This window comes from Anomaloglossus baeobatrachus, chromosome 1 (genome assembly GCF_048569485.1).
Source record: "Anomaloglossus baeobatrachus isolate aAnoBae1 chromosome 1, aAnoBae1.hap1, whole genome shotgun sequence".
In the NCBI taxonomy this organism is placed as follows: Eukaryota; Metazoa; Chordata; class Amphibia; order Anura; family Aromobatidae; genus Anomaloglossus; species Anomaloglossus baeobatrachus.
The window spans coordinates 811,686,394-811,702,408 of NC_134353.1; the positions used below are offsets into that span (position 1 = coordinate 811,686,394).

Sequence of the window (16,015 nt, forward strand, 5' to 3'; positions counted from 1 at the left end):
GGAGGAGCTGGGAGCGGGCATGGCACCGGGACCCTGCGGACAGGTGAGTATATGACATTTTTTTTTTTCTACTGTTCACTTTGGTTTTCGCCGCTGCCTCCACCTCCCGCCCAGACATGGCGCCGCACGGAGCTGACATGCACAGGACGGGAGGTGGAGGCAGCGGTGACGGTACCGGGAGGATTCCTGCTTCTGTGTTTACCAACAGAAGGAATCCTCTTCCTGTACACGTCACTGTAGTGCCCACCCCTTGCGTTTATAGCTGCGTTTTTAGTCATAGAAACGCGGCTATATGCGTTATTCATTGCGTTTTTAACATCTCATTGAATTCAATGAGTGAAAAACGCAGTGGAAAACGCAGAAATAATTGACATGCTGCGTTTTTGTGGTCACCACAAAAACGCAGCTAAAAAAAAAACGCTGTGTGAGGACAGCACTTCTGAAAACCCATTGACATTGCTGGGGAAGCAATGTCACTGCGTTTTCAGCACAAAAACGCGGTAAAAAACGCCGCTAAAAACGCGGCAAAAACGCCTAGTGCGCACATAGCCTTAAGATGATGCACAATAAAGCCTGCACAAAGTTTGCTGACAACAAGCAGATTAAGTACACAGATTACTGGAATCATGTCCTGTGGTCTAAGGAGTCTAAATGCCCCGTCACACTAAGCAACATCGCTGCTAACGAACAACTTTTGTGACGTAGCAGCGATGTTGCTAGTGATGTCGCTGTGTGTGACATCCAGCAACAACCTGGCCCCTGCTGTGAGGTCGTTGGTTGTTGCTGAATGTCCTGGGCCATTTTTTAGTTGTTGCTGTCCTGCTGTGAAGCACAGATCGCTGTGTGTGACAGCGAGACAGCAACAACTAAATGTGTAGGCAGCAGGAGCCGGCTTCTGCGGAGGCTGGTAACCAATGTAAACATCGGGTAACCAAGAAGCCCTGTCCTTGGTTACCCGATATTTACCTTTGTTACCAGCCTCCGCCGCTCTCACTGTCAGTGCCGGCTCCTGCTCTGTGCACATGTAGCTGCAGGACACATCGGGTTAATTAACCCGATGTGTGCTGTAACTAGGAGAGCCAGGAGCCAGCGCTAAGCATTGTGCGCTGCTCCCTGCACATGTAGCTGCAGCACACATCGGGTAATTAACCCGATGTGTGCTGTACTAGGAGAGCAGGGAGCCAGCGCTCAGTGTGCGCTGCTCCCTGTTCTCTGCACGTGTAGCTGCGTGAGCTGGTAACCAAGGTAAATATCGGGTTAGTTACCCGATATTTACCTTAGTTACCAAGCGCAGCATCTTCCACGCGGCGCTGGGGGCTGGTCACTGGTTGCTGGTGAGCTCACCAGCAACTCGTGTAGCCACGCTCCAGCGATCCCTGCCAGGTCAGGTTGCTGGTGGGATCGCTGGAGCGTCGCAGTGTGACATCTCACCAGCAACCTCCTAGCAACTTACCAGCGATCCCTATCGTTGTTGGGATCGCTGGTAAGTTGCTTAGTGTGACTGGACCTTAAGATAAACTTATTTGGTTCAGGTGGTGTCAAGTGTGAGTGGTGGCAACCAGGTGAGGAGTACAAAGACAAGTGTGTCTTGCCTACAGTCAAACATGGTGGTGGGATTGTCATGGTATGGGGCTGCATGAGTGCTGCAGCTTTCAGCAGCTCAGTTCATTGAGTGAACCATGAATACCAACATGTACTGTGTCATACTGAAGCAAAGCATGATCCCCTCCCTTGGAAACTGAGCTGCAGAGTAGTATTCAAACATGATAACCTAAAGCACACCTCCAAGAAAACCACTGCCTTGCTAAAGAAACTGAAGGTAAAGGTGCTAGACATGACCGCGAAAGAGAGCGAGAGCGAAAGAGAGCGAGAGCGAAAGAGAGCGAGAGCGAAAGAGAGCGAGAGCGAAAGAGAGCGAGAGCGAAAGAGAGCGAGAGCGAAAGAGAGGCAGAGTACATTTTTTTTTTTTTTTACACAAACAAAACGTTACATTGCGCATTTCTTCCGCCCGACGGTCACTGACAAAACGACTGATGCGCCGCGGGGCAGATGCAACGCAAGACCATCCGTTGCAATCCGTCCTTAATAGAAGCGTATGAGGAATAAATTGATTCCTGCAAAGGTTACCGTAATTTCTCAAGGTGGCGCATTACAACAGATGCCATACAACGCAAATGTGAAAGTACCTTTATTAAGAGGGTGCACTAAATGTACATAGTTACACCAGCTGTACACTGACTAATTTACATTGCATAAAGGTGTGATATCTTCAGCATAGTCCCATGAAAAGAAAATATTTATAAAAATGGGGTGTACTCACTTTTGTGATAGACAAATTATTTATATATTGGTTGGAAAGTTGCACAAAACATAGAATGGTAGTCATTTCATTTAAAGGGGGTCGTCCGGAGACCAAAAGTAATTTTCATTCGAAATCCCCATCTATTTAGTGTCATAATCTAAAATAATTTCTAATACACTTGTAAAAATTCCCTAGCTTCACTAACTCCTATTGTATTTTCTTTCCGTACTTCTTATCTGATGCCTCTTCATTTGAGAATTCCCAGTGCATGGTGGGATACTCAGACGTAGCGTCATCAGGCCAGGCGGCTGAGGCTCAGGTCACTGCCACAGCCTCCGCACCCTCCCTGAAATGAAGCGTCATCAGTGATGCTGTTTTCAGGGGCTGGGCTAATCCCTGTGTGATGTGCACAATGACAGCGCGCAATCTGTTATCAGCTCAGATCAACAGTAATGAGCCGGCAACACAGCAATGTCAGAATACCCTGCGAGCAGAGAGCAGCGCTGCCCCACACGTGAGGTCACTGGTTTCTGAAAGCCACCGCTGATCTGAGCTCACAACACAGAGCACCATCATTGTGCATATCACAGAGAGACTAGCCCGGCCACCGAAACAAGAGTCACTGAGGACGCTTTGCTTCAGTGAGGGGCAAAGGTTGCGGCAGTGACTGCAGCCTCTACCCCTAATGACGTTTTGTTTGTGTATCCCAGGACTGGGAATTCTTTTACGAAGAGTCATCAGAGAGACAGAGGAACATAAAATACAATAACTGTTAAGGCCCCGTTACACATAGCGATGTCATTAGCGAGATCGCCGAAACGTCACAGGTTTTGTGATGTAAGTGCGACCTCGCTACATGTGACACGTAGTAGCGACCGGCCCCCCGCTGCGATATCACCAATCATACCTGAACGTCCTGGTTCATTTTGATCGTTGGTGTCCTGCTGGGCAGCATGCATCGCTGTGTTTGACGCCATAACAACAACGAGCGACCTTGTTGGCGACTCAAAACTCAGTGACACGGGTGTGTTTTGGCTTTGTCTTTTCAACGCCCCCTCAGCTTTGATTGGTGGTCACAACTGCGTTATGATTGGGCGACCTTGCCATAAAGAAGGCAACGTAGTAGCGCTTTCATCCTTTATTCCTGAGCGCGTGCAGGTCAGCTATCAATTATATGCAATCATAACCATATTCTGCATTGTGCTCATGTGCAACAAAGGAAAGAAGCGCTACTGCGTTGCCTTCTAATAGCAAGGCCGCCCAATCCGAGAATGACAGCGCAGCAGCAGTGGCCGCCAATCGGAGCAGAGGGGCGTGGAAAAGGCAACGCAAAGGCACGGCTGGGTGGAAACAATATGCCTCTATCAAGGTCTGTGTTGTCAGAATAGCTGCTGTGTGACAGGGTCCCAACGACTGCCGGGGTCGTTATACGGATCGCTGTATCGTTGCTGCGTCGTTAATTAGATCTGCCTGTTTACCAGCGAACTAGCGACCATGTAGCGACGCACCAGTGATCCTGACCAGGTTGTATCGTTGTTTGGATAGCTGGAACGTCGCTACGTGTAACGGGACCCTTTGATTGGAAAGGACAGAGCATTTTTAATACAAGAATATTAGAAAATAGCAGATTTTCTCACTAAATAGATAGGGATTCAGATAAATTGCTTTGCCTTCAGACCAAACCTTTAAAAGGTCCATTCATAGAGGAAGGTCCACTGGCCCGAACTAACATTTCATAGTATATGCCCATGAGACTGTTGAGTTCAGGTCAGGAGACCCTTGGCTGGTCCAGACATCGTCGCCTGGAAGTCACTAGCCAAGATAAAAGTCTTGTGAATATAAATCGCGAATGTGAGAATGGGATTTGGGACGTCAAAAAGTCTGGGGAAAAAAAAAAATATATATGATCTGTTCCTTTATAAGATTTTGATAAATGTCCTGCTGTGCACTACAATCCCACTACAGCCACGCTGCCTTGTGTGCGCCCAGCAGCTGCAGTGCAGAGATTACAGCATCGCTGCAGCATTTTGTTTTTTCCCAGGGCTGGATGGCACTTTTAGGGTAAGGACACAAAGCAAGTAAAACGGAGCGAGTGGAATGTGATAAATTAAAAAAAAACAAAAAACCTTATTCCACTCGAACCAATGTTACTCCATGGGGTCGCTCCCATGTGCAATTTTTTTTTCTCAGCCCTAATCGGACTGAGAAAACAATCGCAGCACGCTGTGAATGGAATCTGATTCATTTTCACTCGCACACATATAAGTCTATGGGTGCGAGAGAAACATCGGACTTCACTGAGATGACACCGAAGTGCAGTGCGATATACGCATCAGCTGATAATGGAGGAGATGGGGAGATTAGTCCCTCCCTCTCCTCCGCAGCTGTGATCTGATAGTAGGATAACATCACAGTATAATGACACTCAGCTTACACTTGCAGCAGAGCAAGAGCCGAGGTTCATTAGTGTAACGCATCTGATGCTAAATACCTGTGCGCCCTTAGCCTAAATCCAACTCCCCTGTCGTATACTTACCTTCACCACTTACCGACGCTGCTCCAGTCCCGCAATGTCATCTTGTGACAGTAACTTCTGACTAGCCAGAAGTCAGAATTTACATAATAAGCTCTAAATACAACTCTTTGAGGACCAGAACGAGGCTCTCCTAGACTTGTATTTAGATATGACCTCTGGGCACGATCCATAAAACACTGGGGTTGCTGACAGGTCACAAATCACCGAGCCCGACAGGAGCAGCAGCAATAGCGCATGAAGACACCCGAGAGAATATAACACAGGGGTCAGATTTAAAAGCACTTCTCTAATTAGGAAATAAAAGAAAAGCTGGAGCGCTGCTTTAACCTTCAACATGGCCGATACAGCAACATGAACTTAACAAAACGTATGAAATCCTTTCCACCAGTCGTTGGGAGTAACAGGCGCCTTTTAACCTGCATCGACTTGTGCAATGACTTATTAAACCCGTCCTAAGCCGCACATATGAGCCGGGCGATACGAGCTCAGGAAGTGAGTAATAGCTGGTTATTTCACTACACTCCATCTACACACTGGCCTGTGTGTCAGCAGAAAAGCTGCAAGTCAAAGGAAACCTTCCCATCATTCCAGCTTACAGATACATTATTATTATTTTACATAAGAAGTGGAGTAAAAAGCTATATTGCTCCTGCATTACCACTTATACTGTAAGGCTGGTTTCACACTACGTCTTTTTAACATCCGTTGAAAACGTTTTTTTAACGGAAGTACGGATCCTGTGCAAATCCGTTTTGTGTTTAATGCATTTTCAATGGACTCACGTCCACTTCCGTTTGCATTCGTTTGCGTCCGTTAGACGCAGGATCCGTCATTTTGCGTTAATTTAACATGTTTCAAAAACGCAACATGTAGCGTTTTTTGGCTTTGTCAAATTAACGTATGTCACAGGATCCTTGACATTGCGCCGCGAGCTGCAATGCATGTCAATGAGTGCTGGATCCTGCCTACCAAAAGTCGTTCAGTTGCGTTATAACAGGATCCTGATTCTGTACTGAGCATGCCCGGTACATGGACAGGGTCGGTCGGTCGGTCGGTCGGTCTCTCTCTCTCTCTCTCTCTCTCTCTCTCTCTCTCTCTCTCTCTCTCTCTCTCTCTCTCTCTCTCTCTCTCTCTCTCTCTCTCTCTCCACGCAGCCCGGCTCCTAGCAGCTGTAGACACTCGTAACCAAGGTAAATATCGGGTATCCAAGGCCGATGTTTACCTTGGTTACCAGCATATGCAGCTGTCAGAAGCCTCCTCCCAGTCTAGCTCCCCTCAATCCCGATCACATGACTCCTTTGCCCGCCCCTAACATCCAGTGCAGGATCCTGCAAAATAACATATGCGTTTGCATACGTTATTTGCTGTCAAAGCAGGATCCGTACTTCCGCTAAAAAAACGTTTTCAGCGGATGTTAAAAAGACGTAGTGTGAAACTAGCCTAAGTCAAGAGCAGAACTCCCAATTCTGCAGCCTTGGAGCTGGCTCTGAATCATAGCATGTGTCCTCTATGTGGGAACGTCGCACATGGCGTGTTTTCTGCCCAGAAATACCCACTACAGGAGGCACATAGCCATAACAGTAAGAAAACAAAAGCGCGGTGCACACAGGTCATTTAACGCATGGACGGGCTTTTTGGGGTTTTTTTTTTTTATAAGTTTTATCCTAGACAACGATATTTGAAATTCTGCACAAAACCTGCAACACTATTTCCTTTCGATTTATTTTGCGGAATTCCTCTGGCGAAATGATTGGGTTTTTGTTTTTTTATCAAGTGCATCCCTATAGCAAACATGCTGCAAAAATTCAGCTACTAGAGACTCCATCATTACAAGCTCTCAGGTACACAGTCTGATCACATGCTTGTTGACAGTTTCCATTCACACCCTGTAAATATAGTGAATTGGCTACTACATCCATACCCGTACAGCCACTGCTGGGAAGTAAACTGACCCGCAAACAGCAGGAGCATAGTCACCGGAGCAGCAGGGAATTTAAAGGAAATCTGTCCAGTGATGTGTCAACTAAGGCTGCTTTCTCACATCCGGTTTTTGCTAAGCGGCACAATCCGGCTCTTTGCAGAAAATACGCAACCGTTTTTTTTTTTGCCGCTGGTTGCATTTTTTCCGCATAGACTTTCATTAGTGCCGGATTGTGCCGCATGGCCTTGCGTTCGGGCCGGTTTTTGCCAGATGCGGCATATTTAGCCCATGCGGCGGCCGGATGGAACGTTGCCTGGCACGTTTTTTTGTCCGGCAAAAAAAAACGCATAACGCCGATTCTGGCCGATGCGGCGCTTTTTGCAATGCATGCCTATGGATGCGGCAAAAAACGCATCCGGCCGCCGCATGCACTTTTTTTGCACTGCGCATGCTCAGTAGCGTGCCGCAACCGGCAAAACACGGACGGGCCGCATGTAAAAACGTATGCAAAGGATGTGGTTTTTTCGCCGCATCTGTTGTATAGGTTTTAGAGCCGGATTTAGCCGCGCTGCTAAAACCGGATGTGTGAAAGCAGCCATACTGAGCTGCTTGCTGTAGTTTTGATAAAATACTGTTCAATCAATAGATCACTAGTAAACCTGCTGCCATGTGGTCATCCATATTCATGAGCTCTGTAAAACCCCACCACTGATTGACAGCTTTTTATGTACACTGTGCATGGGCAGAAAGGAGCCATTCGTTGTGGGCGGGATTGATCCAGAGCTCAACATTCAGAGAACTGGTGATTTTATCAAAATTACAGCAGACAGCTCAGTAAATGACATCACTGGAATCAGGGTCTCTGCCCCTACATCACTCTGTTCTCAAACGGAGCAGCAAAAACCCACAGACAGATTCCCTTTAAGTTAGTAATGTGTCAACTGTGCCCATTATATATTCTGCATTCTTTTTGTTTTTTTCTTTTGAAAATATCCCTTTGATCTCTACATAACCCAAAATAGTAATTTAATGAGGACACATAAGTAACTTCTGGTCAATGTAACAAAGGAGTAGGAGCGGTCAGATGAGTGAGGAGCTTCATCAGATTAAAGGGAATCTGTCAGTAAGGTCATCCCCGCCCCCTCTCATCCCACAAATGTGGACAATCAGGGCTTTAAAGTGTCAATCCAACATTGTATCTGCAGCTGTATTCCAGGGTGATTAGTGTTTATGTACATACATGCGTTATATGCAGAGGTGACGCCTCCCGAGACACTTTTCCCACCCAGTTCAGCCTCTTTAGCTTGGTAGAATTCGGACTGCCTGATTTCCTTGTCTGGGGACAGATGTCACAGACCGTGAGTTATCAACCAAGCTAAAGAGGCTGCCGCTGAATGGGAAACAAGCTCAGGAGGCTGGATAAGACCAGTCACACCCAGCACTTACCGCCTCATATACACAGCGCCAATTACTGAGGAATGCAGCAACAGATAGAAGATGTAAAAGGTGGCAAAGACATGCATAGACATTTATGTAGTTGGGGGGTAAATTACTTTAACCTTTTCTATAGCCCCGACACAGCAATCCATGTCTCGCCAAGGAGAGGTAGACAAGTCCCAACCAGCACAGATCAGGCATAAAACTAAAGCAGGTACTTGTTCATTCATTCACCATGATACGAGCTTGGTTTGAACAGTCATTCTGTGCAGACAGCAGTCCTTTAAACGGAACCAGTCCCATTTTACAGTCCAATTTGTGGACACCACATTATAGAGAAGGAAAGGCTGAGCAAATATATAGGATTGTTGGAAAAGATTCGGTATAACTAGTATTTTATTCATTGAAATCCAGGTGTTATTATGGATATGAGTCCAGTGGGCGGTCCTACTAGTGACTGTCACCTATTATACAGGGGAGGCTGTCAATCACTAAGTAGCTCCGCCCACAGGGCTCATCCTTACAAACACCAGGGACTTAAATGAATAAAATACCAGATGCTCTGAAAACTATCAACCTGATCAGCTCCTCCGGCTCTATATCCTGCCTGAAGAGCAGATCATCAGCACGGCAGGGTCCCTACACTCCAGAGCTCCTTTCTTCTCAGTTGATGGTCAGGTCATACCTTATAATGAATAATGGCCATCCTCTCCACGTGACCTCCATTAGCCGCTAATCTCTACCACTACTTTGTATTGGGGGAGGTGGAGGGATAGGGACCGGAAGCCATTAATATTTATTGGCAAAACCACTCAATATATATTACACATACACTGCTCCACATTGAAATTACAACACTAAGAAAAAGTCTTGGAATTATGGCACTCACAGGACTGATAGGGTTAATAAAGAAATTATAAAAAGACAAAAAAAAAATATATTTTTTTTAACAGTATGAAGTATGAGCAGCACAAACACAAATCCCCGCACTTACATCCTTGGTGGATATTGATGAGGGTATTAATGTCTGAGGAATGTTTTGCCATACTGAGAACACTGGGGCTAGAAAAATCATCAACATGCGCTGCTGGCAGCTCCTATTATAATTGCCGACCAATGACGTCCCAGATGTGCTAACGGGAGACAAGTCCGGAGACGCTGCAGGCCACCGGGCACGTTTACACCATGCTGGCTGCTCACTGTAGAACGAACAACATGTGGCATGGAGGTGTCAATGATGGAAAACCAGCTACTAGAACACTCACATTCCCCCATGAAGGAGGACTCTGGGCATTGCCCATGTCGTCTCCAGACCATTCTCCAGCAATCATTTCGTCCAAAAGTGGACTCATCTCTGAAGAAAAAAAGTCTTCCTGCCAGTCCTCATCCGGCTCTGCACCATGACAGCATTTGAGAATGGTGGGAAGCAGTCAATGGACACCTGTAGATGGACGTCTGGCTCGTAGCCAAGGGTGGTGCACAAGCCTTCTGATGGTTTGTGTAGACAATGGATGACCCCTTAGGCTTGGAATGTGACATCTAATTTTGCTTTCAATACAGAATGGATCACTACGTGCCATCCTTCAAAACTGATGCGATCAAGTGAGCAATGCCAAGAAGAGGCCTTTCCAAGGCAACGTCACACTGGTCCTACTCCCAGGATTATGGTGTGGGGTGGCATAATGTACAGCAGCCGGAACCTTCTAGACTTCATTGCAGGGTGAGGTCTGGCTACTGCACACTATGCCACCCCACACCATAACCCTGGGAGTTGGACCAGCGTAATATCGCCTTGTGAAAGTGTAACAGAAGCAGTTTTTCAACACAACAATACCAGGCCGCATGTTGCTCGTGGTACTGCAAGCAGTAAATGTGCTACCATGGTCAGCAGGGTGTGTGGCATGGTTCCTCGCTGAGCACCTCTTGGATGTCACTGGTTGGCAACTGCAAAGAGCTGCCAGCAGCGGATCTTGGTGATCTGCCCATGTGCACTTAATGTGGCAGAAGACTACTTAGTGTAGACCATCATTTAGGCCTAAGCCACAAGGCGAGAAAATCGGTGCGAGTGGAGTGCGATAAAACATCGCATTCCACTCGGCCCAATTTTACCCTATGTGTCAGCACACATGAGCGATTATTTTATTTTCTCCGCCCTGATCGGACCGAGAAAACAGTCGCAGCATGCTGCGATTGTAAGCTGAGACTCTTTCTCTCGCACCCATTCAAGTGAATGGGGCGAGAGAAAAATCGCACTGCACTCGCGGTACTCCGGTGTACTGTGCGTGCAGAGCGAGAATCGCAATAGCCGGCTATGGAGGAGAGAGGGAGAGAAATCCCTTCCTCAGCCACCTGTACGCCTCCCGCAGCTGAGGTTCAATCGCATGATCGGACCGCAAGGATACTCGCATGACACTCGGCTCCTGCTGTGCTGCCTGCGTGAGCCGAGTGTCCTGCGAGCATCGCACTAGTGCCCCGTGTGGCCCCGGCCTAATACCCTCACTGGTCACAGCCAAGGCTGGATGTCTGGGAATTTATGAGTAGTGCTCAGGCTCAATGCTGAATAGATCAAGATTGGAAAATTTTGTTCATTTTAAAACAGTACTTCAAAATTATAGTGGCCGCATAAAATATTTACACTTAGGCCATTTTCACTTAGGGGTGTACTCACTTTTGTTGCCAGCGCTTTTGGCATTAAAGGCTGTGTGATGAGTTATTTAGAGGACACTAAATTTACACTGAGGCCCTGTGCGCACGCTGCGGATTTTCACTGAAGGAATGCTGCAGAAAATGGTTATAACCTTTCTGCAATCCTTCCCCAGCAAAACCTATGGGGATTAAAAAATGCCGTGCGCACACTGCGTTTTTTTTGCCCCTGCGGGTTTTGCCGCAGATAATGGTAAAAAAAAAAAAATCACAGGGAACAACCTGCGGAAAAAAACGCGGCAATACCACGGCAAAACCGCATGCAGTATTCGGGTGCAGTTTGCTGCGTTTAACCTTTCAGAGGCTGCGGAATTTTCTTAAGAAAACTCCATTTTCTGGTGCGCACAGGGCCTTATACAAGCTGCACACTGACTACATTACATTGTATCACAGTGTCAGATCTTCAGTGTTCTCCCAGGAAAAGATAAAATATTTACAAGAATGTGAGGGGTGTACTCACTTTTGTGATATACTGCATGCGTGTATATACACAGGAAGAATGCAATGTAAAGGCCTGATCAAGAAGGAGCCTCATGAGACAAGATTACAGCAGGGTACCCCTCACATTGGAGTAATGTCTGCTCCGATATTCTGCTGTGCCAATGGCAGGACGAAGGGTCTATCCACACTGTGGGGTCCGTCCCTGGCAGACCCCCTCTGCTGCACATGAACAGGGATGGAGAAATCCCCAACACATGACCGGGGATCAGAGGTCGTCTGGACAGAAGCAGATTTTGCACCAAAATCCATTTCTGTGTGACCAGTGGCTCTAAGAGGCCCCCTCCCAGTTGCCACAGTGTGTGAGGGGAGCCCCCTCCCAGTTGCCACACAGTGTGAGGGGAGCCCCCTCCCAGTTGCCACACTGTGTGAGGGGAGCCCCCTCCCAGTTGCCACACTGTGTGAGGGGAGCCCCCTCCCAGTTGCCACACTGTGTGAGGAGAGCCCCCTCCCAGTTGCCACACTGTGTGAGGGGAGCCCCCTCCCAGTTGCCACACTGTGTGAGGGGAGCCCCCTCCCAGTTGCCACACTGTGTGAGGGGAGCCCCCTCCCAGTTGCCACAGTGTGTGAGGGCAGCCCCTCCCAGTTGCCACACTGTGTGAGGGGAGCCCCCTCCCAGTTGCCACAGTGTGTGAGGGCAGCCCCTCCCAGTTGCCACAGTGTGAGGGCAGCCCCTCCCAGTTGCCACACTGTGTGAGGGGAGCCCCCTCCCAGTTGCCACACTGTGTGAGGGGAGCCCCCTCCCAGTTGCCACACTGTGTGAGGGGAGCCCCCTCCCAGTTGCCACACTGTGTGAGGGGAGCCCCCTCCCAGTTGCCACAGTGTGTGAGGGCAGCCCCTCCCAGTTGCCACAGTGTGTGAGGGGAGCCCCCTCCCAGTTGCCACAGTGTGAGGGCAGCCCCTCCCAGTTGCCACAGTGTGTGAGGGGAGCCCCTCCCAGTTGCCACAGTGTGTGAGGGCAGCCCCTCCCAGTTGCCACAGTGTGTGAGGGCAGCCCCTCCCAGTTGCCACAGTGTGTGAGGGCAGCCCCTCCCAGTTGCCACAGTGTGAGGGCAGCCCCTCCCAGTTGCCACAGTGTGTGAGGGGAGCCCCTCCCAGTTGCCACAGTGTGTGAGGGGAGCCCCCTCCCAGTTGCCACAGTGTGTGAGGGGAGCCCCCTCCCAGTTGCCACAGTGTGTGAGGGGAGCCCCTCCCAGTTGCCACAGTGTGTGAGGGCAGCCCCTCCCAGTTGCCACAGTGTGTGAGGGCAGCCCCTCCCAGTTGCCACAGTGTGTGAGGGGAGCCCCTCCCAGTTGCCACAGTGTGAGGTCAGCCCCTCCCAGTTGCCACAGTGGGGGAGCAGACCGTTCTCTGAAGCCTCTGTAGCAGCGGCCCGTACATCCGCACACCTCTGCCCTGCCGCTGGGTGATGCTGCCAGCACTGCCATAGCCGCGGGGCAGGCTCTCCATCCCTGCACACAGTAGCCGTGCTCACTACATGAGCGGAGATAGAGGACATGATGGTGACTGTGACCGGTGTAATCCCCTGTAATGCCGGGCGCAGGGACACTGCGTCTGGTACAGTCACCCCCTCTCCAGCACGGTCAGCCCCCCACATCCCCGCAGCCTCACCCCCTTTCCGGCACGGTCAGCCCCCCGCAGCCTCACCTCCTCTCCGGCCAGGTCACCTCTCCGCTTCCCCCGCCATGCACAGGCTTTCCTCATTGATGCACCAGCCACAAACTTCCGTCCCTACCATCCGTCTAGTGAGAGCGGCTCGGAGGGGCGGGGAGAAGGCGCCTCTGCTGGGGGATCTTAGGTCGCGTTGGAAACACTGCACATGCTGTTGCTGCTCGTTTGCATTGTGAGTTGTTTTGCCCCATCAGGCAATCCGTACAACACCTTGCCCATCATAAAAATGGCGCTATTCGGTATGTTCAGGCAAGATGGCAGAGTCTGCGAAATGATGATTGATGTCACGTGGCCTCAAACCATCCGGTTGTGTGGAATGTAGTAATGGCGGTCGCTAAGCAGTTGTGTACAGAAAGCCCCCAGTAACTGGTGCCTGTAACTTTCATTCTGAGGTCCCACATCTACAAACTAAAAAAAAAAAATAAAGGAAAGGGTATGGAGGAAGCTTCATAACTGCAGAAGTTTGCCACTTGCTGATTAGTACAAAAGATAGTGACAGACCCCACACTACACATGAAGGACAGGTAGAGAGTGACAGACCCCACACTACACATGGAGGACAGGTAGAGAGTGACAGACCCCACACTACACATGGAGGACAGGTAGAGAGTGACAGACCCCACACTACACATGAAGGACAGGTAGAGAGTGACAGACCCCGCACTACACATGAAGGACAGGTAGAGAGTGACAGACCCCGCACTACACATGGAGGACAGGAAGAGAGTGACAGACCCCACAATACACATGAAGGACAGGTAGAGAGTGACAGACCCCACACTACACATGGAGGACAGGTAGAGAGTGACAGACCCCACACTACACATGGAGGACAGGAAGAGAGTGACAGACCCCACAATACACATGAAGGACAGGTAGAGAGTGACAGACCCCACAATACACATGGAGGACAGGTAGAGAGTGACAGACCCCACACTACACATGGAGGACAGGTAGAGAGTGACAGACCCCACACTACACATGGAGGACAGGTAGAGAGTGACAGACCCCACACTACACATGGAGGACAGGTAGAGAGTGACAGACCCCACACTACACATGGAGGACAGGTAGAGAGTGACAGACCCCACACTACACATGGAGGACAGGTAGAGAGTGACAGACCCCACACTACACATGAAGAACAGGTAGAGAGTGACAGACCCCACACTACACATGGAGGACAGGTAGAGAGTGACAGACCCCACACTACACATGGAGAACAGGTAGAGAGCGACAGACCCCACACTACACATGGAGGATAGGAAGAGAGTGACTGACCCACACTACACATGGAGGACAGGAAGAGAGCGACAGACCCCGCACTACACATGGAGGACAGGTAGAGAGTGACAGATCCCACACTACACATGGAGGACAGGTAGAGAGTGACAGACCCCACACTACACATGAAGAACAGGTAGAGAGTGACAGACCCCACACTACACATGGAGGACAGGTAGAGAGTGACAGACCCCACACTACACATGGAGGACAGGTAGAGAGTGACAGACCCCACACTACACATGGAGGACAGGTAGAGAGTGACAGACCCCACACTACACATGGAGGACAGGTAGAGAGTGACAGACCCCACACTACACATGAAGAACAGGTAGAGAGTGACAGACCCCACACTACACATGGAGGACAGGTAGAGAGCGACAGACCCCACACTACACATGGAGAACAGGAAGAGAGTGACAGACCTCACACTACACATGAAGAACAGGTAGAGAGTGACAGACCCCACACTACACATAGAGGACAGGTAGAGAGCGACAGACCCCACACTACACATGGAGGACAGGTAAAGAGTGACAGACCCCACACTACACATGGAGGACAGGTAGAGAGTGACAGACCCCGCACTACACATGGAGGACAGGTAGAGAGTGACAGACCCCACACTACACATGAAGGACAGGAAGAGAGTGACAGACCCCACACTACACATGGAGAACAGGTAGAGAGTGACAGACCCCACGCTACACATGGAGAACAGGTAGAGAGTGACAGACCCCACACTACACATGGAGGACAGGTAGAGAGTGACAGACCCCACACTACACATGAAGGACAGGAAGAGAGTGACAGACCCCACATGAAGGACAGGTAGAGAGTGACAGACCCCACACTACACATGAAGGACAGGAAGAGAGTGACAGACCCCACACTACACATGAAGGACAGGAAGAGAGTGACAGACCCCACACTACACATGGAGGACAGGTAGAGAGTGACAGACCCCACACTACACATGAAGGACAGGTAGAGAGTGACAGACCCCACACTACACATGGAGGACAGGTAGAGAGTGACAGACCCCACACTACACATGAAGGACAGGTAGAGAGTGACAGACCCCACAATACACATGGAGGACAGGTAGAGAGTGACAGACCCCACACTACACATGGAGGACAGGTAGAGAGTGACAGACCCCACACTACACATGGAGGACAGGTAGAGAGTGACAGACCCCACACTACACATGGAGGACAGGAAGAGAGTGACAGACCCCACACTACACATGGAGGACAGGTAGAGAGTGACAGACCCCACACTACACATGAAGGACAGGTAGAGAGTGACAGACCTCACACTACACATGAAGGACAGGAAGAGAGTGACAGACCCCACATGAAGGACAGGTAGAGAGTGGCAGACCCCACATGAAGGACAGGTAGAGAGGGACAGACCCCACACTACACATGAAGGACAGGTAGAGAGTGACAGACCCCACATGAAGGACAGGTAGAGAGTGACAGACCCCACACTACACATGGAGGACAGGAAGAGAGTGACAGACCCCACACTACACATGGAGGACAGATAGAGAGTGACAGACCCCACACTACACATGGAGGACAGGTAGAGAGTGACAGACCCCACACTACACATGGAGGACAGGTAGAGAGCACAGACCCCACGCTACACATGGAGG

General features: G+C 49.6%; 1 protein-coding gene across 19 annotated transcripts in view; it reads right to left on the reverse strand.

The window, feature by feature from the left end:
* PPIP5K2 (diphosphoinositol pentakisphosphate kinase 2) overlaps positions 1-13,228 on the reverse strand; it is a 215,561-nt gene extending 202,333 nt beyond the window's left edge. For all 19 annotated transcript variants that reach the window (XM_075325050.1, XM_075325053.1, XM_075325052.1 and 16 more), the window contains exon 1: positions 13,045-13,228. The gene's annotated coding sequence lies outside the window, so the exon portion shown is untranslated. The remainder of the gene's footprint in view (positions 1-13,044) is intronic.
* Between the last annotated feature and the right edge of the window lie 2,787 nt (positions 13,229-16,015).